This window comes from Castanea sativa, chromosome 2, assembly GCF_040712315.1.
Source record: "Castanea sativa cultivar Marrone di Chiusa Pesio chromosome 2, ASM4071231v1".
In the NCBI taxonomy this organism is placed as follows: domain Eukaryota; kingdom Viridiplantae; phylum Streptophyta; class Magnoliopsida; order Fagales; family Fagaceae; genus Castanea; species Castanea sativa.
This window is the reverse complement of record NC_134014.1, coordinates 14090360-14114777: the sequence shown is the minus strand read 5'-3', so window position 1 is coordinate 14114777 and position 24418 is coordinate 14090360. Positions and strand designations below refer to the sequence as shown.

General features: G+C 36.3%; 1 long non-coding RNA gene across 1 annotated transcript; it reads right to left on the bottom strand.

The window, feature by feature from the left end:
- Positions 1-1379: 1379 nt before the first annotated feature.
- On the bottom strand, positions 1380-2580 carry LOC142623489 (uncharacterized). Its single transcript, XR_012842153.1, has 2 exons — positions 2463-2580; positions 1380-2073 (listed from the first exon to the last, which is right to left on the bottom strand). It is a non-coding gene; the product is annotated as an uncharacterized LOC142623489 (long non-coding RNA).
- Positions 2581-24418: the final 21838 nt, after the last annotated feature.

Sequence of the window (24418 nt, the reverse complement as noted above, 5' to 3'; positions counted from 1 at the left end):
TTAGGTGTGTGAGGTTGCAATGTCGCTTCATTCATATCTCTATCCTTTTGGAAGATTGGTGAAATATTCGATCGCTTTGGTCTATTCTATTCCAAAACTAATTGCTTATCCATGTTGTGTTATTGAAAGAGAAAGGGAATGCACTACTTGTTGCATGTCAAAAATTGTAGCCATATATATATGGCATGGGAGATTTTAACCATTATCAAAAGGGGGCAGCACAAAACTTTCATTTTCCACGTACAGGACTTTGCCAAGGAGATGAACACATTAATTGTTATGTAGCTAGTTTTTTTGTGGTCAAAAGATTTGGTTTTTTAAGTTCTTCATCATAGCTAGCACTAGGTCAAAAAGCAGAGCATAGTTTTCATTAAAATAAGGTTCTTTTAATTTCCATTGGTTTAAAATGTATTCATCCATTCAATCTACTCTGTTAATTCCATCAAATTGTCGTTTTGAAATAAAATAATAATAATAAAAAAACGAAAACTATGGGTGAATCAAGATAAAAGGAAAATGGGGTGAATTTGGATGTAGCTTTTTGTTGAAAGTTAGTCAAAAGATAATTATATAAAAGGGTTTTAAAAAGATTGTACATAAATAAATAAGCTAAAAAAGTTAAAAAGTTGAAAGACAAAATATTACTAAACATACTTTACAATTTTTTTTTATGGAAAACATATAGTACATTGAAAACATATAAAAGTTAAATGGTGTAATTTGTAAATTATTTTTCAATGATCATACATACATACATACTAAGTTTGTATCATCCTAAATTTGTGTTACATTTGTGGGACTATTAATTTGCAAATGAAAATACTTAGTTTTGACAATAAGCTCATAAGTCATAACCACTGTAACAATTAAAGTACAATATCAAAGGCTTATGTGCTGCTAAATTGATCAGCTCCTTCAGTTTATCCTACTTGTCTTGTTTAAAAGAAGAAACAAATCAAAGCATGAAAAGGATCAATGAATTGATTTATTTATTTCTCTCACTTCCTTTTTCTTTTTTGGGGTTTTTCTTTTGCTTTCTCTATGAGCTCGCCACATTTATGAGGGGTGGAGAAAAATCACTTTCTCACATCAAGGGTAATCAGCTTTTTCATGAACAACTTTCCTGGTAGAAAAAAATAAAAGTCTTTGGAGAGAACTCCAATAATACAGTGGATATTTTGTACATCAGAGCAGTCACGAGGGGAACTCTTCCACAGATCTGAGAGAATATTTACTCTCTTCCTCACTTTCTCAGCCAACAACATATAAAACAACGAAATTGATGACTGCAACAGCATATTTCTGCACACAATAATACAATTGAAATTGATGGCCTTAACAGAATATATAAAAGAAACAAAGAATATTTACTCTGAATAAAAACAAAATGGAAATATTTTATTAATAATTCTAGCTTCTTTTACAACTCTACTGCTCAAGGACCACTATAATTTGCATCTTCTTCAATCCTTCTAAATTTACATGTAAAGCCCAAAAAAAAAAAAAAGTAACCCATGTTGCAATTGAGGTCTCCATTGCTTGCATGAACGCTAAGAGGCTCTCAAGACTTCTGTAACACAATTTTTTAGGGGAGATACATGACACTATGACAGGGTAATTTCAAACAGCTCAGGAGGGATAGACAAGGAAGGAGAAGATGAGTTGGACGGAAACAGGGATGGGTGGAGATTGGATTCTATATCGGTGGATTTCGATATAGAACCCTTGAAAAACTGGAAAATAAAGATAACAAACACAGAGTGGGGTCTTACAAGGTCAAGAAAAGGTCTTACAAGGTCAAGAAGATGGAAAAATAAAGAAAATGAAAAGAGAAAAAAAAAAAAAAAAGATTGGATGAAGAAGGAGGTAGGATAAAAAGCTCAGGGAGGATAGCACCCAGTTATCATAAACAAGCCACCATCACAATGGAACTCTTGTTTCCAAATTGAATGCTGGTGTAGATAATTTCTGCTACATGGAAGATTTCTCTTTGGCCATGAATTCCAAATTTTGAAGGGTTCAGCATGTTGATGTTGTTCATGGTTCCATGCATGACAATGGTTTCTAGGTGACCTGCATCATTAAATTATTATAATGTAAGATCAGGTATAGGTACAGACTACAGAATAAGAAAGATCGGAGATATAAATCAGCTTTGAAAGTGTAATTGAAACCAAAAGTAGAACTAGCGTTCAATTACAATAGTCACATCTTTGAAGTACAAACCATATTTATCTTTCCATGGACTGTTTATGGCTGAGAAACAAAAAAGGTTGAACATACTGATAAATATGTATCAGGTCAAAAAGAGAGACAGAGGAGAGTGTGTGTATATATATATATATGTATGTATGTAAGATTTGCAAAAATGAAAAGCCATGAGTGTGTCTATAAAAAAATACTAACTAGAAAGAAAGAATACAAAAAGTTTGACATGCCATGTAAAGCTTTCAGAGTCATACCTTGTAGAGACTTACAGTGTCTTGCTTTCATCTTTGGAAGGAATTTTTTTTTTTTTTTTCCCCTCTCTCTCTCCAGAGAGAGAGAGCGAGAAGTGTAAGAAGAAGAAAGTGCAATGCAAGAAAAAAATGTGTGGATGTGCAAAGGCTTATATTATGGGAAAAATATGAGGGAAAGTTGTTAGGGACAATTAGTGGGCTGCCCTGATGGACCTGACAATGACAGGTCCAAGGCCCAGAAAGAGTATAAATGGACTGAATGACGTCAGCTTTGGTGGCCTCTCTCCACCGGGTTGATCTGACCGTGCTGCCCGGCAACCGTCTTAATTAAATTAAAGGTTTTTTTTTAAAAATATTTATAAAAAAAAAAAAGGATTTGAACATAGATACCATTTTATTTATTTTTTTGTCTTTATGTTAAGATCACGTTTTAAATTCTGTTCGGTTTGGTGCTTAGTTAATCAGGTGCCACTTACCTCCTTTATTTCATCTTAGTCTAAATTTCGGTCTATTCCATATTTTGGACGAATATTCCATTCTAATAGTTAGGTCTTTAGTGGTTCCAACTAACTCAATTGATAAAGTCTTTGATGGTTGTATAAGAGATTTGGGATTCAATTTCTGCCTAGACCAAAAACTGATTGGTGTCTTGGTCTGATGATAAAGAGCTATCATCAGGAGCGGATGCTATAAATTGAAACTCTCTAACAAAAAAATAGTTAGGTCTCTAAAACATAATTTAAAACTTTGGTTAAGATATGTTTCTGTTTGACTCTAATTAACTCAGTTTTTAGCTTTTATATGTCTATCTTTTAAAAACTTCACCTTTTTTTCCCCCACATTTTCTTGTATTTTCTCATTTAAAAAAAAAAATAGTATATTTTAATACACTCTCAGCAAAAAAGTTAAATAAGTTATTTCTAAATGGACATATAATGCTTTTATTTATTTTATTTTATTTGTTGTATAGGAGAGATTCAATATATCACAAGTCCATTATTTATCAAAAAAAAAAAAAAAATTTTATCAATTGATTTATATAATTGGAATCCACAATTGAATTAAAGAATTATAACAAGTACATGGAGAAACACTTTTTCATATCAGTTTCACAACTTGTGATCATTGATGAGAACCATTTTTAAATAGCAAAAGTCTACTGGCACAAAAAATTTCACTTTCTTTTGATTTCATTTGTATTACAGTGAGTCCAGATGAATTGTACCTGAAAATTTGAGTGCTTGATTTTTTTTTTTTCCATGCAACAAAGCTTTGTTCAAATGGGCTTTTTACTGACATTCTTTTCTTTGGGAGGGGGAAGTCGACAGTGTTTTTATCATTTACTACAGTAAACTGAGAAAAAGAGAAAAGAGAGTCGTGGACTTAATTGTAAATTAAAAACTATAAACTGTAAAAAGTGGACAGCGGTCAGTCAATAATTAAGCCAAACAGTGCTTGCCTAAATATTATTCGAGTGTGTTAATTGATAACTTAAAGTGTTCGTTAACAATAACTTCTTTATTTTTTTTTTACAGTTTTTTTTGTTATTTTTTGCAGTTTTATATCATATTTTATACATTTTTACAGCTTTTTGTATGAAAAGTACATCCTTAAATAACACCACACTTGTGCTGGTTAACATTTTCCAATATTATTTAGCCTGAGTTCCAAATTTGGGCATGTCCGTACCATTGGAGGACTAAATAGTCATCTGACTTGTCCAGATGGCAGGTTTTGGTCCATTGGGTGCAAATAGGTTTGTACACTCGTGTGGTTCCCAAATTTTGCATGTTCTAGCGAACAACGCAAGGCTGCAAAACACCCTTCCCTTCCCTTAATATAAAACCCTATTATATGGTTATACATCTTTCTTCTTTTTCATCATTATTTTGTCCATCAAATAGTTTTAATGCTGGCAAGGTTAAAGGATATAATTATTAGATTGAGCCTACATGATAAACTACTTTTACTTTTTTGCAAGAAAAAAAAACTAGTTTACTTTAATTCTAAACTCTTAGAACATATAAAAGAATGTAATTTATTTTGTTAACACGAATGTTCAGAACTCCTAGAAATACACCAAATTAATGTTTAAGATGTGTATAATCTTCGGTTCCACTTGATGTGGAATAATGTGTAATAGAGATATATAACATCTTTCTTATATAGGGTAGATATTACACGTATGACGTATAAAGTCTATTTTGATACGAGAGAAATGTTATATATCTTGGTTATAAGTGTGTGAAATCCACCATCATGTAAGAGGGAATTTCCATCTCTGTCACACAAAATAAAAATCTGTCCCACAAACGTCAAATAGCACCCGACAAAGGAACGGAATATTATTAGGGAATATAGGCCATTGGTAGATGTTAAACTAGTCTTTCTCTTAAGCAATGAGCTGCCATGAATCACGATGTCAAAACACCATAGATTAAGCACGATAAAGCGGTGAAGATTACTGGCTATATTCTAATCACAACTACGCATTGGTAAAGCTAGTTAATTGGGTAATCACAAAATTGAGTTTGAGAGAACCATGATGAAAGATTAATTAAAGCTTGAATGGCCGGTCACTTTTGAGATTGGTCCCTCTCAAAGCTCAACCAAGTCAAAGCTTGGATGGTCCAATGAATTGTATGCTTATAATAATAATATAAATCAGTCAATTATGTAACAAGGGGCCACTTTAATTGCAGGCCGGAGTTGGGGAAAAAAAAAGGGAACCATGGAATCTAGGTAACTGTAACAAAGCTCCAAAGTACTTGAAATTTCCCAAAATAAATAAAAAATAATAATTTTGATATATGGTCGTGTTTTTGTTATTCTAATGTTTGATTTCAAATGAGGTTTTATTGGAGGATTGTGGGGTCGAGAGGCATTACAATCACAGTCTCCTAAGATATGGTCAAAGTAGTAATGCAAAGTCACCTTCCCCAATTTCTTGGCCTGCGTTTTTTTTAACTATTGTATATTGCTTTGTTTCACATAGTTTGACTCGAGCTCTTTCCTAGTCTCTTTAAACTGGTTTTTGAATCTTTTGGAGCCACAACTAAGCAGCAAATATTGCCACATTAGCATTAGCTTCATTGAAAAAGAAGTATGACTTATGACTCACTCAATTAGTTCATGTACACACACTCGTACACAAAATTTAATACTCAAAGTGCCCACTCGATTTGCTCACAAATGCTATCTGAATTTGAGCTCGACAGTAAGACTATCACATAAAAATTTGCGCTCAAACTTTGCTTTAATGTTCTTGTGTCAATGAGTCCAAGACTGTCCTTGTAAAAGTTTTTTATTTTTTCCTCTCTTTCTGGTTTGATTTGGGATTAGGGTTTACAAAAACTAGAAAACAAAGCAACCATAGACAACCAAGACAACAATATTTAACATGATTTGTCGAACTCCAAATCTGCTACATCCATAGGTAACCAACAAAAATCTACATTAACGATATGGATTATAACTAGTTTCAATTAGATCTTTCAATCCAAAATTTTACTAAGTTACTCTTCGAAGAAACTCACTCATGTTCCTCTAAAATTCTTTGTCTTTTCCCATGTGGGAGGAACCTTGGTGAAAGCCACAAAACCTATAACTATACTAGTTATGGGACTTTAAGGGCCTATTTGTTAGTGTTGTTTAAACAACATTTTTCGTTGTTTATACAACGCACCACATATTTTCAAAACACTTTTTCACCCATACGTATTTTCACAACACTTAAACAACATTACTAAAACAACATTACTAGAACAACATTATGAAATAGGCCCTAAATCTATTCCTTGATGGATAAGGAATACCCAATTACTTATTCAATGAAAAAAAAAATCTTTCCTTTTATATAAATGGTGTGTTTGAATAGTAGTGTAAGAGCACAAAATCTTGGTAGTCCAAACCCACCTAGAATAGTGAGATTGATGTTCCCAAACCCGGCCCAAATCAATAGATATTTGTCAAGAGAGTGGGATGAACAAGTTGGGCTTCGCCCGAGGACACAGATAGAGAAGGAGGAGGCAAAAGTCTAAGATTTAAGTGTATAGATGGATCTTTACATACTTGCCCGAGGACAATATTCTTGGGTTATTACATACACTGTTCACTCTCTTTCTCTCAGTTACCGTTCTAGCTTTGATTTTCTTTCTTGATTTTTCTCGCTCTCCCTCATCTGGAAGTTCCCTTCCCTTATATACTTCTTAGACAATCGCATCCTGGCCCTCCATCTTCACCTACCTAGACTCTCCTTATGACACTTATCCCCTAAAACTTATGTTGAAAGTGGTAGAAGAAGCTGCTTAGTTGTGAATTCCACTGTTCAGGTCACTTCCTCATCAATGAAGCTGATAAAACTGTTACCAGCCTTTAATGCGGAGGGAGTAGGCTAACTTTCACTGGAAATTGCCTTTACCTTCCATGATTCTCTTTCTACACTTCATCCTCCTCATCCAGACTTCCTAGAAGTCTTTTATCTCTTCTCCTCCTATCATCGGGTAGATCCCCTCGTCGGGCTCATGATTACCCAATAGTGACAACTACAGCTCATTGTATTCTTCCTTGGCTAAATCCATCAAGGATTTTATACCTTGAAATTCTTGGATTTGAAATAACATCTAACCCCCTTGGAATTTTAGAAATCATTTCAATAGATTTGAAATTTATAGATTTAGAACTAAAAAAATTTAAATCCATTAATTTAAGATCCAAATTCCAGTAACCAAACGTCACCCAAGGAAAATCATTTTCTTTCACATCAAGCGAAAAAATTTCCTTCCATGATTAGAAGAACTTAACCAAATCAAATTAAAGATTTGAGACAATTACTAACACTTTTTTTCTTTTGAGTGAGGGGCTAAGATTAATCTTAGGCAACATATAGTTATTTAGATAGTGATGAACATATACGTAGAAGACAATAATATACCCATTTCATATAATTCTATCGCTTGAAAAAATTCTTTGCTTATGTTTAGTTTAGTGTATTTTCTCCCTTGTTCTTGTTCAGCTTATTTGTTTATGTACAATTTTCTATTTTTTATTGACAAATTATACTTTTACCTACTTTCAGTAAATAAGCAAATGATTGATTAATTAACTTAAATTAGGTGTGTCTGGCCTTTCTTTTATTTTTATTTATTTTTAATTATGTGTGTATGTGTGCCTGTGTGTATGCGCTACATGTGCATGCATGCGTCTTCGATTTACGAATTATGCCTGCAGCTGGCTATTTTGGCCTCTTCCACAATCACCCTTCAGTTCCATGCCTTGCTCATACCCAGGTGATATCCATCAGTGTCTCGTCCCTATACTGGGCTTTTACTCCCATTCCCTGCACATACCATCTCTTGCGTACCACTTTGATTTTCTTGTTTTATATGGTTTTTATATAAATTACTGCGTCCTTGTCGGTGTATCCTCTGTCCAGAGAACCAAGAGAGACATAACTTCACTAGCAGCAGCAGGAAAGTACTGTAAATGAGATATGGTTAAGGAAGAAATTGATGGTTTCTAACTTTCTATCTAGGTTTGAGAATAAACAAAATGGTTTAGTGCCTTTGTTTCTTGAATAGCATGATCAAATCTGTTGCACAAGTAAGTTAGGCTTGAAGTGAAGAAACCCTCCAAACGGACCAAACCTCTCATTTAGCATTAACCATTTTTTGACTTACCCCTTGGTGATAAGGATGCAGTCCCGAAGTAAATTTGGAAAGATATTCTTCGCTTGGTAATTGTGATGGCTATATTGTATGTTGTATGGTGTTTCTACTTTCTAGATAAAGATCCACGTGAAAAGTCATTATAAAATATAAGATAATTAACAATCACAAAAAGAAAGGGCAACAATATTAGATAATTTTGTTAAAATAAAAACCAATTGTTGTTGTGAAAACCAAGTTATAACTACTGAAAAGATGAGTGACAGACACTGTGATTTGAAATGTGAAGAGTAGAGTGATTAATGGATTAGCGGGCAAGAATGAGTTGATTTAAGTTGAGTATATATATATATATACAAGCACCGTCTAATATTTGTTAAGGTTTTTATAATGTGGGTCTTATGTAATAAAAAAATGAGATAAATAAAATAAAAAGACATAAAATTTATAAAGCTGAAAAAATAAAATAAAACTGTAAAAAAGACAAAAAAGTTATTAGAAAAAAATTCAAAAAAGTTGTTAACGCCGGTTAACACAACCACATATATGTATATATATAAAGAATGACATAAACTAACATTAGTAGCCGATCACAATAGTCGGTTAAGGATCCATAATCAATCATAATAATTTGGAACTAAAGTTTCGTTGTTGTTGCTATTGTTGTAAAATCAGGATGCAATTATTGACATATCCAATCAATAAAAAAAACATTTCACTTTTACCCTCAAATGGTATTAAAACTAACTGTTGGGAAGCAGCATTGGACTTTTATATGAGTTGCAATCAACTAGTTGATGTGCCTAATGCAGATGGGGAAGTTGATGTGACCTCTGAGTCCTTCAATCAGCAGGGTAGTGAGAACCACTTTAGGACAAGGAATCCATGAAATACTAGGAGACATACACTACTTGAACATACAGAAGGTGAATAAAACTTATATGTAGGTGATTGAATAAAAAAGAAGAGGAAGCTAAGCTATGAGCTTCTTCAAGTAAACTAGTCTTTGTGGCCTGAGGTGACTTTTAAGTGATAAATATGAACAACCAAATCAGGAAACCAATAATATAGAAATTATGGATAAAGGAGAGTTTGAAAGATGTTTGGCATTCCGTATTATATATGTTTCATTTGATTTTGTATGTGTCCAAACTCCAAAGTACTGGATCAATTTGGTTTTTCTGAAGCGGCCCCCATTTTGATTTAACAAGGGAACAAAAGCACTGCAAAGATTCTCGTGGGGAAAGGAAAAGAGTGAAAAATAATTCGAATATTTTGTCTTGGTGGTCCAAGTCCAACTACATTTTCCAGGTAAAACTGTAACACCCTTATCTTATTTGTTTAGTATTTATTTATTTATGTGGTGCTGAGTGACAACTTCTTTAATTTCATCTGCAGTGTTCCATACTAATGAGCTAGGAGTGGTGACATAATTTCTTATCACAAGAGGGGACACACGTCATTCATGAGTACTGGCACATTGCTTGGGTTAGGTTGAGTTAGGTTTGAGGTATTTTTCAATCAATTCAACCTTATTGAGTTGAGAAATCTTCAATCCAACACAACAGGCCTGTCGAATTGGATCATCAGTTTGAGGTGATTTTGTTCGACCTTAGAAAAATTAAGTCTTCTAACGAGTAAAAAATTGGGTTTTTATTCATGTTTACGCATGAAAACATTCAATAGTAGTGATGATTGAGGTGGTTTTACGTAAGCAAGTGAGGTGGTCATTTTATCGTTCGTGTTAATTATTATGAATAAGTCACTTGACATCAAAATTAAGAAAATTAAAATAGGCATTTCGCGCAAAATTATACTACAATTTGAAACTAATTTGGATTTTGATTGTGCTTTGACTTCAATATAATATATATGATTATTAAATTTACACAATTGAGCATTATGTTCTAATGGTCCTTATGGTTTTTTAGGTATCTCATGTGTAGGAAGTGTAATAGTCTAGCCAAAGGCTGAGATACCACTTTCTTTTATAAAAATTAAAAAAAAAAAAATTATATTATAGTTTTATCAAACTAAATCTCAAATTACCAAAACAAATAAAACTACAAATTTTAAATAATATTCTTCAACTATTAATAAAATAAGTTAAATTGGGTTCATGGGTTGGAATTTTTGTCAACTTGAACCCAATCTAACCCAACTCACCAACAAGTGAAAAATCATTCTAAGTGTCGAATTGAATTTGGTTGGTGGGTTGAATGCATGCTCATATTCGTGAGTTGGTAAATAGCCATATTATGGGATTAGTGGCACTGAATATGAGTGAAAAGGCCCCCTCCCCTCAAACCCACAAAAAAAAAAAAAAAAGCAAGAAAGAGCACTTTGTTTGGGCGAAAAACAATTTTTATGTTTGTGTGTGTTTAATGGAAGGTAAGCTCAATAGAGTAAAAAAATGTGTTTCTTATTTAAAATGGAAAACGTTTTCTTGAACAATAAACACGTAATAGATCACCATAACAAAACTTGCTCAAGCTCAACGATAATTTCTATCTTCACCCCCTCTCTTTCGAAGTATGACATCATTGCTGATTTAAAAATGGGTTGTAATGAGTCACATTTCCAATTTGGTCCACAAATTTGAGCTCTACCAGCTTTGGTCCTTTAGACCACCGTATACCCTTGGTGCGATGGTCACTCTACAAGTATAAGTGTTTGTGGGGTATGGGGGCAAGGGCCAGGGTTCGAGTTTCTAAGAGGAAGTTTCACACACATATACACTTAGATTAGGCTAAAGTAGAAATTCTATTTTGTATAAAAAAAATTAAAAAAAAAAAGCCCTGTTCCTCTAGAGGCTGTACTTTGAGATGAAAGAAATCTTGTTCTAAAGAGATGTGTATTCTGTCCACGAAAATGGGTTTGGGTTGGATATATAAGAAAATTAACAATGATCACACAAAAAATGTGTAAACTTTAAAGTTTTTTTTTTGGGTAGAAACTGTAAACTTTGGAGACTTGTATAGTTACCACTTACCATAAAAACTTGAAAGGATCACAATAGAAACAAACAATATGAACGGAAAGAATATATAGCTGGCAGTAGAAGTCCAAGCGTCCACATTCAAAACCATTCAAAAGTGAAATTTGATAATATGATTATTAAAAAAAAAAATGATAATATGGTTATAGTCGGCACTTTAGAGGAAGTGAAAATTCATGAGCAAAAATAAAATACTAATGAAAAATAAACCACCATCCATCTTATTTTGAAACTCAAAAGGATAAGTGCTTGTGGGGTATGGGGGCAAGGGTCAAGGTTCGAGTTTCTAAGAGAGAGTTTTACACACATATACACTTAGATTAGGTTAAAGTAGAAATTCTATTTTGTAAAAAAAAAAAACTCTGTTCCTCTAGAGGCTGTACTTTGAGATGAAAGAAATCTTGTTCTAAAGAGATGTGTATTCTGTCCACGAAAATGGGTTTGGGTTGGATATATAAGAAAATTAACAATGATCACACAAAAAATGTGTAAACTTTAAAGTTTTTTTTTTTTTTTTTGGGTAGAAACTGTAAACTTTGGAGACTTGTATAGTTACCACTTACCATAAAAACTTGAAAGGATCACAATAGAAACAAACAATGTGAATGGAAAGAATATATAGCTGGCAGTAGAAGTCCAAGCGTTCACATTCAAAACCATTCAAAAGTGAAATTTGATACTATGATTATTAAAAAAAAAAAAAAAATGATAATATGGTTATTGTCGGCACTTTAGAGGAAGTGAAAATTCATGAGCAAAAATAAAATACTAATGAAAAATAAACCACCATCCATCTTATTCTGAAACTCAAAAGGATAACGAACATAAATGATACACTTATATATCTAGAAAGCACGGATATAGATATAGATACGAGTACAACACGGCAATATGAACAATTTAAAAAAATTATAATATAATACTACAAGTACAAACCTCAATTGAAGTGTTTATACTTCTTAGTTGCATATTCAGCGAAACTTGTCAATGCCAACTCATAAAATTTACTTAATTGCTCATCCACTTCTCATGTGGTGTAGTATTATATGATCACAATTTATATCATCGTTTGTAAAGCTGTTTAGTCCAATTGGGTGCCTTTCAACAAATAAAGAATTTTTTGTAAGCCTGTAACACACTGCACACTATGGTTTTATGCACATCTTAGTTCCAATTTTGGGTTTCAAATTTTGGAACTAATATTGAATTTGAGTTAGCAACAAGTCAGCATTAAACCCTTTCTCTGCAATGCTAGGTCAAGTTGTCCCATTTCCATGGAATTTCAAGTAGCTAAGCTAGATATTGTTGGTTATACTGAGCCACTAGTACTCTTCCGGGCATAGTTTTAAAAATTGAACCAGAGTGCTTTTTTGATTGAACCAAAGTCACTCTATTTTCAGGTTTTATTGGTTTTTGTCCGGCCAAAATGGAGTAATTACACATAACCTACCTGTGGTTTGGGCGAAAATCACTTTGCCTACCTATGGTTTGAAAAGTGTCACTTAACCCACCTGTGCTATGTTCCGTTTGTTTTCCGTAACCCACCTCTGTTAAAAGCAGGGGTAAATAAGTATTTGTGCTCAAATTTTAAGAATTTAGAAAATAAGATCAAAAGATGCTATTTGTAAGAATTTAGAAACTTGTATCAAGAACTCCAACAAATCACAAACTATATTTTTGTAACACACTTAAAAGAAAATAACACAAAAGGAAAATTTTCTTCTTCTTTCTCACTTCCATTTCTTTCTTTTAGCTTTTCATTTTCTTTTCAACTTTCCTGCGGATGGGTTGGATCTTGTGCAGAATTATTTTTGTTTTTATTTAAATTCTTTCTCCAGCAAAAACAATCCCAGCAACCAAAGCTCAAACAAAATTCCGGAAAAAAAATCTCAGCAATCACCGAAACTTAAAGCAAACACATGAACCACCACGACATAGATCGCATACCCAAACCACAACCCACCATTGTACCAAACCCAGCAACCAACGCCACCACAAGACACCGATCTACCATATCTCCGCCACCACGAGACACCAAGCCTAGCAACCACCACGACATAGATCGCATACCCAAAACACAACCCACCACTGTACCAAACCCAGCAACCAACGCCACCACGAGACACCGATCTACCACATCTGCACCACCACGAGACACCAAGCCTAGCAACCACCACAACACAGATCGCATGCCCAAACCACAATCCACCACTGTACCAAACCCAACAACCAACGCCACCATGAGACACCGATCTGCCACATCTCTGCCACCATGAGACGCCAAGCCTAGCAACCACCATGACACAGATCGCATACCCAAACCACAACCCACCACTGTACCAAACCTAGCAACCAACACCACAACCCACCACTGTACCAAACCCAGCAACCAACGCCACCATGAGACACCGATCTGCCACATCTCCGCCACCACGAGACACCAAGCCTAGCAACTACCACGACACAAATCGCATACCCAAACCACAACTTGCCACTGTACCGTACCCAACAACCAACGCCACCACAAGACACCGATTTGCCACATCTCCACCACCCCACGCACACCGATCTCAACACCACGATCTGCCAAACGCCCACATCCCACACCAGTAGACCCATTTTGGTGAAGAGTTTCAAGAATTGAGAGGGAGTTTAACTGAGAAGGGGAAAGAAAGAGTGAGATAAATTTTCACAATACCCTCCCTTTTCCACCACCCCACGCACACCGATCTCAACACCACGATTTGCCAAACGCCCACGTCCCACTCTGGTGAGGAGTTCTAAGAATTGAGAGGGAGTTTGACTGAGAAGAGGAAAGAAAGAGTGAGATAAACTTTCACAAAACCCTTCCTTTTGATCTTATTTTCTCTTGTTTTAGTGTCTTTTTTTTTTGGGAGGAGAGTGACATAAATTTGAGCAAAAATACCTCTTTACCCCTGATTTTAATAGAGGTGGGTTACGGAAAACAAACGAAACATACCACAGGTGGGTTAAGTGACACTTTTCAAAACATGAGTAGGTAAAGTGATTTTCGCCAAAACCACAGGTGAGTTATGTGTAATTACCCCGGCCAAAATTGACCAAGAACAAATAAAACCTGAAAATAGAGTGCTTTTTTGATTCTTTGATCGTACCGATTTTTGAAACCATGCTTCCTAGTACTCTCCTTAGGCATAAAAAAAACAAGAAGGCAAGTCTCCACATGTGAGAGGAAAATATACAAGAGGGACGATAAAAGTGGGTTTAGGCAATAGGCATAGAGATTAGTTGGTTGTGTCTCTACTAGTCGTTCTTTTCCAAATTTGAATAACAATAGCACAGAGATAGCATGCCAGAATTGTAGGGTTTTTTTTTTTTTTTTAATTAAGTCAATAATTGGGATATAGTGGATTTAAAATTTAGACATCTGTTTTTTTGGAAACACCAAGAGGAGGTGATAGAATTGTAATAAATTAAGCAGTTGAAACCTATAGGATGAGGTTGCACTTGTGCCGTGTCTATGAATATAGTTATAGAAATTCTAACACTTTGTTCACATTTCTTGGTATCTTATTCAATATGCTAAGTTAACATTATTATATATTAGTATTATGACCCCGGCTTAATCAAGAATTATGTATAATTAATGAATTTTTTTTTTAAATTAATAAAAATTAAATAGATAATAAAAATAAAGTAATCTTTTACTCTATTTATTTTAAACGAAGTAACCTTGACTTTAAGTTATATAATGAATGCATATTGTGTAAGATTAAGTTTTTATAAATAAAAAAAAAACATATATAGGCCCAAATTTAATTGAATGGAATATGGTAGATAACTATGCAACTAATATAAAAGGAGATGACGCCAATGGCCTTGTAGTTGAATTGACATCTCTCCATGTACAAAGTACTTGGAGGTCTAGGGGGAAAAGGGTTCGAGCTGCGGGATTAACAGAATGTTGTAAATATTTCTCGAAAAAATATAAAAGGAGATGCTTGAAAAATATAAAGGGAGTTTGCATAATTAAAAATCAAGTGCATATTTAAATGAAAAACCTTAAATTCAATAATTAAAAAAAATAATTGAAAGCATATTTAAGTGGTAATCACAATGTAATAGTTAAGAATTATGAACAACCCAAATGACTAAACATTAAAAAGATAAAAGTAGATAAACTTAAAATTTTGTCTTTGAGAGTGAGGGAGGAGGCACCGAATTTCACCTTATCAAAACAAAATGTGTAAATATAAACTAAACTTCAAGAATTTTTTTTGAGAAATTTTTTTTGATCAAGTGCTTCAAAACTTCAAGGAAACTCCCTAAGAAAAAATAGTAAAAAACAACATGAATAAAAAAAAAATTGGGAATTTAATTTTGAAGCAAAGAGGGACTAAATTCGAGAGGGATGATGCACAGAAAATCTGTAAACTGAATGCTCCAGGCTTCAATGGGCTTGAGGTTGTCTGCAAGGCCTGAAAAGAAAAGAACACAAGATCAAGGGTGACCGGGATGAACCAGCCAAGAACCCTCCGATACTTAAGTTAGTTTTCTCTCTAGAATTCAAGAATTCCAACTTTATGAGTGGTGGAAACTTGCCTTCATTTGATATGAATGAGTCCTTTTATAGTGAGTATTGGAGTGGTTACTTGTTTACTAACTTCCTCATCGTGGATGGAAGTTAGAAGGTTCAGACTTAACTTATACAACCGCTATAGAAGTTAAAAGGTTTAGACTAATCTTCTATAACTGCCATTAAAAGTTAAGAACTTAGTAGGAAGTTAGAGCGATGAATAAGAATTTTTCTTTTACTTTATTATAATAGAACGTGGTCCGAATTATAAGCTTTTATATATGAATCTATTCTGAAAATTCTCCAAGTTTTGAGGGGTCGTCCAGGTGCTTCCTTGATGGACGACCTTCATACCCATGAATGACCTCCTTATGTTAGGTTAACCTTTTTGGTCCTGGACGTCACTATGGATGAACTGGAGATAGTCCAATTTTTAGTTCACCATCAGTTGCCCCCTTTGTCCAAGGGTCGTCTAGAATACTGTAGTATAATTGTTGGTTTTTTACGCCTGTCAACATTCTAATGGTCAATTGTTGTGCCACGTGTCGTCCTTACTGTGGTTGAATTTTACTGTTCCAGATTGTGCCATGTGTCATAATCTCATTGGTTGACTTGTCGCATCGATTCATCTTTCTGAGAAAAATGCCACGTGTCAGCTTCTGGTTGGTCCGCGTCGCTTCGTTGACCCCTCTTTGGGCCCTATAAATATGTGCACTCTCTCTCTTACCCTTTACTTTTCTGATAATTTCCTTTTTGCCATCTCGTCTAAGAGTGTTGTCTAGTCCTTGTCTCTAGTCTCGTCAGGTACTTCCTTCCATTCATCCTTAGGTTTTCGTCTTGTTCATTCTTCTAATTATGTCTGCGGCTAGTGGTAGTACTAAGAGAGAAATAGACGAGTATCAGGACGTGTCCTCCGGAAGTGGTGGTAGCTATGAGAGTAGTAGTGAGGGTAGTTTTAGTAGTATTAGTGATAGTAGTTCTCTAGACAAGCATTATTCGTCTGGGGTCCCTGGATTTCCCTTAAAAGATTTCCAGGAGATGCAACGTAGGATGGCTTTTGGGGCTGCGGCTAGCTCGTCTAGAAGGTCACCTAGTCCTCCTCAAGATGAAGAGGAGGAAGAAAATGTAATCTATAGTTGTGCCCCTGAAGTGCCGTCTACTCTAGAAGCGAGTAGATTAAATACCCTTGTAGGTAGATACCAAATTCCTTGTGAGTTTAGACCTCGTCTACCTAAAGAGGGGGAATGGTGTTGTTCTCCTTCTTATGGTTTTGGTGTTTATACCTCTTATCTCCTAGCAAGTCTTATGTTTCCTTTAAACTGTTTTTGTAGAAGTCTTTTTCATAGGTTAGGTATTGGACCAAACCAACTCAATCCCAATGGATGGAGGATGATAGTTGCCATGCAAGTGTTATGGCGTGAGGTGCTTGAGGGGAACCGTCCAATCACAATGGACGAGTTCCTTTATTGCTATAAGCCCTAAGAAATTAAACAATCTGCTGGTTTTTACTATTTCTTGTCTAGGGGTCCCAAATTTAGTTTGATTAGGAGATGTGGTTCTTCTGATAGGCTTTGGAAGAAAGAATTCTTTTTATTTATGGAAATTGGGATTGGGACCTAGTTGATGTAAATAGTGCTCCCTTCCCTCCTTTTACCAACCCTTAGGTCGTCTTCGTCCTGAGGGTATGTTCTTCTTCCTTTGCTTATCTACTTTGTTTTATCCTTTCCTCGTCTAACTCTATTCTTGTGTTTGTGTAGCTATCACTTGTTCACATTTGGACAGCTTTCATTTGGAGCGTATTGATAGAGCTCGTGCTTTTCCTAAGAGGTCATTCCACAGCTTGGTGACTCTTAGTCGTCTAGCTGTTTAGGGACTTGGCCCTGAATCTACTACATAAAATTTTGCACACGAGAAGACCACTCGTTGAAGTAAGCTTCATCCATTCATTCATTATCATATATATATATATATATATATATATATATATATATATATATATATTATATGTCATTAACTCTATGTCTTCTCTATCACAGGGTTAGCTACTATGAAAGAAATAAAGGGAAAGGCGTTGCTAGTGGCATTGAGGGTGAAGAGGACGTCCAGGTCCAAGACAATGTTATCCCCTCTGTTGTCCAAAAGCCTGTCATCCAGGCTGTGAAGAGGAAGGGCATATCCAGTTTTGTGGACCTTGGTGACCTTCCAACTCGTCAAGGTTCTAAAAAGCAAAAGTTTGGCAAGACTCCTACTCCCAAGGTTCTGAAATTCCCTTCTACGACGGTAGACCTGGACGACTTGGTAGTGAACTTGGTACTCGTCCAGACCATTCCATCCGTCCAGCCTGAGAATCTTCCTCCTCTTGCAGCCAAAGCTCTTTATAAGACTCATCGTTCAGAGCTAGCCAAGCATCCTCTTAAATTGGTGTTGGAAGAGGGTTATGCTTGGAGGTCGTTCAAAGGACTCATCACTAAAAATGAGGTGAATGCTTGCTACAACATGTCAGTGAAGGACTTTGAGCATTCTGTCATCCATGACCTTTTTAAGGTAAGTAATTTTTCATTATCTTTATTTTATTTCTAAGAAATTTAAAGAACTCTATAGCAAAATTTAAAGAACTCTATAGCATTCTGTCCATCTATTTTTCAGGCCATGTCAAAATTTTACATTGTGTCCACCCAAGCCAAGGAACTCTATAATGAGGCTAAGGTTGCCAAGGAGAAGAGTAAGAAGCTGGCTAGCAAGGTCTTCTTGAAGAAGGGGGAAGTGATCAGGCAGACCGAGGAGGTTACTCATCTTCTGAGGATTGAGATGAAGTTAAAGAATAAGGAGGAAGAGCTCAAGGCAAACTGTGTTGGGAAGGAGACCCGTATATGTCATCTTGGGGTGACAATCCAAGGGCTTACCTCATCTTTGGAGAAGGCTCAGAAGGAAGCCTTCGTAGGTTTCATGATGTCAGACGAGTTCAAGAACCGTCTAGATCGTCATTATGCTACTGGCTATGAGGACTTCCGTTCTGATGCCAAGGAGGCCTACCCTAAGATGGATTTTAACTCCTTTAAGATCTCTACTGCCACAGAGAGTTCCCTACTTCCAACGAGCTCTGAGGACGTCAACGTGGAGGACGTCAACGTGGTGGACGATGCTACAACTGAACCTGCCTAGGACGCCACTGATGCCAACGAGGTCAACCCAAAGTATGGGGATGATGCCCCCAGTGGTTTATCCCAGTAATTTATTTTCTTTTATAGAAAATTTATTTATTTTAGCTTTTTTGGAGGTGCCCGTTGTTTTGGGCTTTACCTTTTAAAATTCATTTAATTATAGTTCTCTCATCCAAGTTTATGGACGAGCAACAAATACAATTACCTTCATTGGCTTTGAATAGTTTAAGGGTTTTTGGACGGTGGTCGTCTACCCTTCTTTAAATTTTATGAATGAATGTCTATTTCTATTTTCATTCCTCATTTGGTATTGAACATGTTGTATGCTTTATGTATGAACGAATTTCCCTTGTTTACATCATCCATGTTATTTCTATGGTTTTAAGTGTGGTCCGTCCACTCATGAAGACATTTTATACCGTTCTGTCTGTATAAACAAATTTCCTTTGCTTACATTGTCCATGTTAGGATAATTTTTTCATGCTCAACACCTCTACCATTCTTTATGTTTTATAAGTATAACTCATCTATGAATGGTATTTCTTTTGCTAGCTTTATTCGTCCATAAATTTGACTTATAGCTTGCATTATCCCTAGTCCATAGGCTGGACGGTCCTTTATTCGTCTTTGGGTAAGACGTTTCCAGCATTTACTCATCCAAAGATTGGACTGTTTGGCTGTTCAAATTCTTCCATGATTAGACGAATATACCTTAGGTTTATTTTTCTTTGTTTCATCTTTATTCAAGGAAAACTTATAGACGTTACATCCCTGCGTCCAGAGATTTTATTCGCCCTAGGCTTTTAGCATTCTTGTGGATTAGTTTGAATGAAAATAAAATGAGAATTAGAAATTCACACAACATATTATATATTGGGAATCCAAATTGTATATACAAAATATCGTCCACAAGTATGGCACATGCTTAGAAGCTAGTACCTTTAGGGAATTAAAAATACTTATGTACAAATAGACTAAGTTCATGACTTCGTTCATCGCAAATTCGTCCATTGGCAGTGCACAAGTTGGAAACTAATGCACTTTTAGGGAATTAAAATATTAAAACATGTAATACTAACAATAAACATAAATAAATATGAGAAAAGTAACACATAACTCCAACTTCATCCATGATGATGCTCATCCATGATGATGCTCATCTAGGTTGATCTTTTACTAATAGTATCTTCTTAGATACTCCACATTCCAGGGGTGCTCTAGCCTCTGTCCATCTAGGGCTTCCAAGTAGTATGATTCTTGCCTTTTGCAATTGATAACCCTGTAGGGTCCTTCCCAATTAGGTCCTAATATTCCATAGGTCGGGTTTCTAGTTACCAATGAGACCTTTTTTCAGATGAGGTCCCCAATGTTGAAGGGCCTGGGTTTTGCCATTGCATCATATTGCCTAGCTATAATTTTATTATACCTTGTTGTCCTTTGCTCTGCATCCATCCTTACCTCGTCTATTAGATCGAGGTTAAGACAAAGTTGTTCTTCATTCTCCTCGTCCTGATACTTCATCATCCTATGGTTAGCCATGTGCACTTCTGCAGGTATGACTTCTTCGCTCCCATAAACTAGTTTGAAAGGAGTTTCCCCTATAGGGGTCCTCACAGTTGTCCTGTAAGCCCATAGAACACCCGATAGCTCGTCTGGCCATACTCCTTTTACCTCCTCAAGTCGAGTCTTGATGATCTTTAACAAGGATCGGTTTGCAACTTCTGCTTGTCCATTTTCTTGTGAATGGGAGGGTGAGGAATAATGATTCTTGATTCCCAGCTGCTCGTAGAATTCTCTGAAGGGTGTGTTATCAAACTGTCGTCCATTGTCTGATACTAGTACCCTAGGTACCCTAAACCTGCATACAATGATCTTCTAGATGAAATTTTTGACATTTTGCTGTGTGATCTTTGCTAAGGGTTCAGCTTCCACCCACTTAGTGAAGTAATCAATCCCCACCACCAAAAACTTCATCTGCCTGGTTCCAATTGGAAAGAGACCCAAAATATCCAATCCCCACTGTGCAAAAGGCCATGGGGCCATCATCGGGGTGAGGTACTCCAATGGTTGTCTATGAATGTTGCTGAAGCGTTGACATTGATTACACACCTTCACATAAGCTCTAGCATCTGCTTGAATGGTTGGCCACTAATAACCTGCATGGATGAGTGCTCTTGCTCTCCTAAATGATTTCCGCAAGCTCCTTCATGAACTTCTTTCAATACATAGTTCGCTTCATCTAGAGCTAAACACCTTAGGTAAAGCTAAAAGAAGCCTCTTTTGTATAGGACTTCGTCTATAAGGACATACTTAGCTGATTTGATCCTTAGCTTTCTGGCCTCGTCACTTTCTTCTACAAGCCTTTCATCCCTTAGGTAAGCTACTATTGGAGTCATCCAATTCGCTTCACCTCCTATTTGCTGCACCTCTGGAAGATTTATGCTACGCATGTATTGGACCTCATTAAGCTCATCCACCGGTCCATCTGCTGATGCTTCCTTTGCTAAAGCGTCTGCTTCTATATTTTCTTCCCTTGGGATTTGAAGGAAACTGGCTTCCTTAAACTTCTTAATAAGACGTCTTACTCTATTGAGATACTTCTTCCTTTATTCTACCTTTGCTTCATATGTTCCATTTATTTGGCCTATGATCAACTGAGAATCTCCTTGAACGACTACTGACTCTGCCTCTAAGGACTTAGTCAATTCTAGCCCTTTAAGGAGGGCTTCATACTCAACTTCATTGTTGGATGTTTGGTACTGTAGACAAGCTGCATACTTCAACTTTGCCCATTCTGGGGATTTCAGTATAACTCCTATTCCTCTTGCATATAGTGTGGATGATCCATCTACATAAATGACCTTGTCTTTAGTCATCCCTCCGTCTAAGTCACCTTGACTTGGAGTGAACTCCGCAATGAAATTTGTTAGAGCTTAAGCCTTTATTGCATTTCTAGGTCGATACTTGATATCAAACTCACTAAGCTCTATGCCCCATTGGATTAATCGTCATGCGGCTTCCAATTTGTTCATTGTCTTCCTGAGCGGATGATTCGTCATGACATTGATGACATGAGCATGGAAGTAATGCCTCAGTTTCTAGGAAGCCGTTACTAGTGCAAATGCTAACTTTTCAATCATTGGATATCATCCTTCTGCCCCTCTTAGTGCTTGGCTTGTATAATACAAAGGCTTCTGCACTTTCCCTTCTTCCTTAATTAATGCTGAACTTACTGCATTTGGGAACATTGCTAAGTATAAATACAACTCCTCACCTGGTATGGATGGACATAGCAGGGGAGCTGTGGTAAGATAGACCTTAAGATCTTGGAAGGCCTTCTAGCACTTGTCCGTCCATTCAAATGCCTTCCTGAGAACTTTGAAAAAAGGCAAACGCTTATTTGTAGCTTTTGAAACAAACCTATTTAGAGCTGCAACTCGTCCAGTGAGGGACTGGACTTCCTTGACATTCTTTGGTGATTCCATGTTCAATATTGCTTGGATCTTTACAGGATTCGTTTCGATTCCCCTCTATGAAATCATGAACCCTAGGAACTTCCCTGACGAAACCCCGAAGGCACACTTACTTGGATTCAGCTTCATATTGTATCTTCTAAGTGTGTCAAAGGTCTCCTGTAGACTGTTCAAATGTTTCTTCTTGTCCAAGCTCTTCACCAGCATATCATCAACATAAACTTCTACATTCCGTCATATTTGTGGACGAAACATATGATTGACCAACCTCTGGTAAGTTTCCCCCGCATTCTTCAAACCAAAGGGCATCACTTTGTAACAAAATAAACCTTTACTGGTAATTAAGGATTTCTTCTCTTAATCTGCCTCGTCCATCCTTATCTGATTATAACCTGAGAAGACGTCCATGAAACTGAGTAATTGATGACTTGCTATTGAGTCCACCAATTGGTTAATGCGTGGCAACGGATAAATATCCTTAGGGCAAGCCTTGTTCAAATTAGTGAAGTCTACACATATTCTCCACTTGCCATTAGCCTTCTTGACCATCACCACATTAGCTAACCAATTCGAGTAATAGACTTCCCGAATAAATTTTGCTGTGGTTAACTTCTGAACCTCTTCCTTGATAGCATTATCTCGCTCAGGAGCGAAGACTCTCTTCTTTTAACGAACAGGCTTGGAAGATGGATACACATTCAAACGATGAGTAATGACACTTGGGTCGATCTCTGGCATGTTTTCATGACTCCATGCGAACACATCAATACTGTTCCTTAAGAATTGGATGAGGTCTTGCTTCATCTTTTCCTCCATACTTGTTCCAATTCTAGTAAGCTTCTCAGGGTTACCCTTGTCCAAAGGAACGTCTTCCAGTACTTCAATGGGCTCTACAGTAACCCTTCTCTCCTCTATGTTCATCGTCTGTACATGTTCATCCATAGCCAACATGGCTAAGTAGCATTCTTTAGCGGCTAACTGATCTCCTTGTACTTGCCCTATTCCATACTCTGTTGAGAACTTGACAGAAAAGTGGTAGATAGATGTTATTGCCTTCCAATTGTTTAAAGTTGGTCGTCCAATGATGACATTGTAGGAAGATAAACAATCTACAGCAAGGAAATTTACTTCCTTGGCTATTTGTTGTGGATACGCTCCCACCACTATAGGTAGAGTAATAGTACCCACTAGTTGTACTTTCATTCCTCCAAATCTTACTAAGGGCGAATTTACTGGACGAAGCTGGTCGTCTACCAACACCCTTCTATTCGTGTAATCCGCAATGAGCAAAGTGATGACGATTGCATAGTCATATAGGTGATGGAACCTTCCAGCATATTCGCCTGTGAAAGTGATGGCCTGCTCGGCTGACCCCCTCGTCCTAGGTGGTTGTCCAGAACGTTGGACGTTCTGTACCACCTTTAGGTATGTCTTTCTTGACTTGGAAGATTGCCCTACTGATGTTCCTCCTACAATAACTCTTATTTCTCCAAGTGGGGGTTATGATGGATCATCTACCTTTCCTTTCAACTTCTCGTCATTATGATCTCGTCCAAGAAAATTCCTCAACTTTTCCTGCTTGATAAGATTCTCTATCTGCTGCTTTAAGTCATAGCATTCATCCATGTCATACCCGTGATCTCTGTGGAAGTGGCAACACTTATTCTTATTGCGCTTGTTGGGATCTCCCTACATCTTTTTTGGCCACTTCAAGGATAGGTCATCCTTGATCTGCATAAACACTTGATCAAGTGGAACATTCAAGGGCGTGTAATGCTGACTTCGTCCTGAAGACGAACTTGCCTTCTTGTTATCTCTATCCTTCTTTTCTCATGTTTGGGCCTTCTTTGGATGAGGGCCTTGTTTTGGATGACTAGGGAATTCTACTTCCATCTGTTCTGCTCTTTTCCTCTTCTTGGTAATGATCGCGTCTTCTACATTCATGAAGCTTTGGGCTGAATGGACGAGTTCAGCCATGGTTTGCGGCTCTTGATCATAGAGCTTGTGGATAAATAAATCTGAACTGACTCCATTGTGGAAGGCTGATAATAGCAACTTATCATCCATCTCGTCTACTGTCAAGGCTTCCCTGTTGAAGCGAGTGAT